A 4,134-nucleotide genomic window follows, 5' to 3' on the forward strand; every position below is an offset into this window, starting at 1 on the left:
TATATATATATATATATATATATATATATATAATATGACTGCAGTGTATGAGCTCTATATATATTTTGGGTGCAGTGTATGATCCTTTTATAAATTATGGGTGCAGTGTATGAGCTCTATATACACTGTGGGTGCAGTGTAATATCTCTATATATAATTTAGGTGCAGTTTATGAGCTCTATATATATTATGGGTGTAGTGTATGAGCGCCATTTACAGTGTGGGTGCAGTTTTTCATCTTTATATATAATATGGGTGCAGTTTAGGATCTTTATATATATTACAGGATGCAGTGTATGATCTCGCTTTATATAATATGGGTGCAGTGTATGAACTCTCTATATAATATGGGTGCAGTGTATGAGCTCTATATATATTATGGATGCAGTGCATGATCACTCCTTATAATATGAGTGCAGACTATGAGCTCTCTATATAATATGAGTGCAGTGTATGAGCTCTCTATATAATATGAGTGCACTGTATGAGCTCTTTATATAAATATGAGTGCAGTGTATGAGCTCTCTATATAGTATGGGTGTTGTGTATGAGCTCTATGTAAAATATGGGTGCAGTGTATGGGCTCTATATAGTTTGGGTGCAGTGTATGAGCTCAAAATATATTATGAGTGCAATGTATGATCTCTGTATATAATATGAGTGCAGTGTATGATCTCTCTATATAATATGAGTGCAGTGTATGATCTCTATATATAATATGGGTGCAGTGTATAAGCTCTCTATATAATATGATTGCAGTGTATGAGCTCTTAATATAATATAGATGCAGTGTATGAGTTCAATATATAATATGGATGCAGTGTATGATCTCTATATATAATATGGGTGCAGTGTATAAGCTCTCTATAAAATATGATTGCTGTGTATGAGCTCTTAATATAATATTGGTGCAGTGTATGAGTTCTATATATATTATGGATGCAGTGTATGATCTCTCTATATATAATATGGTTGCAGTGTATGAGCTCTATATATAATATGATTTCAGTGTATGATCTCTATATGAGTGCAGTGTATGATCTCTCTATATAATATGACTCCAGTGTATGAGCTCTATATATAATTTGGGTGCAGTGTATGAGCTTTTTATATAATAAGGGTGCAGTGTATGAGCTCTATATATATTATGGGTGTAGTGTATGAGCGCCATTTACAGTGTGTTTGCAGGTTTTCATCTTTTTATATAATATGGGTCCAGTTTATGATCTTTATATATAATATAGGATGCAGTGTATGATCTCTCTATATAGTATGAGTGCAGTGTATGATCTCTCTATATATTTTGAGTGCAGTGTATGATCTCTATATATAATATGGGTGCAGTGTATGAGCTCTATATATAATATGGGTGTGGTGTATAATGGGGGTGCAGTGTATGAACTATACATATAATATGAGTGCAGTGTATGATCTCTCTATATAATATAGGTGCAGTGTATGAGCTCTATATATAATATGGGTGTGGTGTATAATGGGGGTGCAGTGTATGAGCTATACATATAATATGAGTGCAGTGTATAATCTCTCTATATAATATAGGTGCAGTGTATGAGCTCTATATATAATATGGGTTCAATGTATGGTCTATCTATATTATGGAGGTGCAGTGCATGATCACTCCATATAATATGAGTGCAGTGCATCAGATCTATATATAATATGGCTGTAGTGTATGATCTCCCTACATAATATAAGTGCAGTGTATGATCTCTATATATAATATGAGTGCAGTGTATGAGCTCTATATATAATATGGGTGCAGTGTGTGATCTCTATATATAATATGGGTGCAGTACATGAGCTCTATGTACACCGTGGGTGAAGTGTAAGATCTCTATAAATAATTTTGGTGCAGTGTATGAGCTCTATATATATAATGGGTGTAGTGTATGAGCGCTATTTAAAGTGTGGGTGCAATTTATGATTTTTATATATACCGGTAATATAGGATGCAGTGTATGATCTTTAGATATAATATAGGATGCAGTGTATGATCTCTATATATAACATGGGTGAAGTATATGATCTCTCTATATAATATGGATGCAGTGTGAGATCTCTTTATATAATATGAGTGCAGTGTATGATCTCTTTAAATAATATAAGTGCAGTGTATGATCTCTTTATATAATATAGGTGTAGTGTATGATCTCTCTATATAATATGGGTGCAGTGTATGATCTCTCTATATAATATGGATGCAGTGTGAGATCTCTTTATATAATATGATTGCAGTGTATGATCTCTCAATATATATATTATGGGTGCAGTGTATGAGCTCTATATATAATATGGGTGAAGTGTATGATCTCTATATATAATATGGGTGCAGTGTATGAGCTCTATATATATTATGAGTGCAGTGTATAAACTCTATATATGATATGGGTGCAGTGTGTGATTTCCATATATGATATGGGTGCAGTGTATGATCTCTCTATATAATATGAGTGCAGAGCATGATCTCTATATATAATATGGGTACAGTGTATGAGCTCTCTATATAGTATGGGTGTTGTGTATGAGCTCTCTATATAATATGGGTGCAGTGTATGAGCTCTATATATATTATGGGTGCAGTGTTTGATCTCTCTATATAATATGGGTGCAGTGTATGAGCTCTATATATATAATATGGGTGCAGTGTATGAGCTCTATATATATTATGGGTGCAGTGTTTGATCTCTCTATATAATATGGGTGCAGTGTATGAGCTCTATATATAATATAGGTGCAGTGGATGAGCTCTATATATAATATAAGTGCAGTGTATGAGCTCTATATATAATATGGGTGAAGTGTATGAGCTCTATTTATAATATAGGTGCAGTGTATGAGCTCTTTATATAAGTGCAGTGTATGACCTCTATATAAAATATGAATGAAGTGTATGATCTCTCTATATAATATAGGTGCAGTACATGATCTCTCTATTTAATATGAGTGCAGTGTATGATCTCTCTATATAACATGAGTGCAGAGTATGATCTCTATATGTAATATGAGTGCAGTGTATGAGCTCTATATATAATATAGGTGCAGTGTATGAGCTCTATATATAATATGAGTGCAGTGAATGATCTCTATAAATAATATGGGTGCAGTGTATGATCTGCATATATGATATGGGTGCAGTGTATGAGCTCTATATATATTATATGAGTGCAGTTAATGATCTCTATATATAATTTAGGTGCAGTGTATGATGCAGTGTATGTATATACACTGCATCATACATATATAATATGGGTGCAGTGTATGAGCTCTATAGATAATATGAGTGCAATGTATGATCTCTCTATATAATATGAGTGCAGTGTATGAGCTCACTATATAATATGAGTGCAGTGTATGAGCTCTCTATATAATATGATTGCAGTGTATGACCTCTATATATTTCGATGGCAGTGTATGAGCTCTATAGATAATATGAGTGCAATGTATGATCTCTCTTTATAATATGAGTGCACTGTATGAGCTCTCTAAATGAGTGCAGTGTATGAGCTCTCTATATAATATGATTGCAGTGTATGATCTCTATATAATATGATTGCAGTGCATGAGCTCTATATATAATATGGGTGCAGTGTATGAGCTATATATATAATATCGGTGCAGTGTATGATCTCTCTAAATAACATGAATGCAGTGTATGATCTCTCTATATTATATAGGTGAAGTATATGAGCTCTATATATAATATAAGTGCAGTGTATGAGCTCTATATATAATATGAGTGCAGTGTATGAGCTCTCTATATAATATGATTGCAGTGTATGATCTCCATATAATATGGGTGTAGTGTATGATCTCTATATAATATAGGTGCAGTGTATGAGCTCTATAGATAATATGAGTGCAATGTATGATCTCTCTATATAATATGAGTGCAATGTATAAACTCTCTATATAATATGAGTGCAGTGTATGAGCTCTATATAATATGGGTGTAGTCTATAATCTCTATATTTAATATGAGTGCAGTGTATGATCTCTATATAATATGAGTGCAGTGTATGATCTTTATATAATATGAGTGCAGTGTATGATCTCTCTATATAATATGATTGCAGTGTATGATCCCTCTATATAATATGAGTGCAGTGTATGATC

This window comes from Pyxicephalus adspersus, chromosome 9, assembly GCF_032062135.1.
Source record: "Pyxicephalus adspersus chromosome 9, UCB_Pads_2.0, whole genome shotgun sequence".
Taxonomy (NCBI): domain Eukaryota; kingdom Metazoa; phylum Chordata; class Amphibia; order Anura; family Pyxicephalidae; genus Pyxicephalus; species Pyxicephalus adspersus.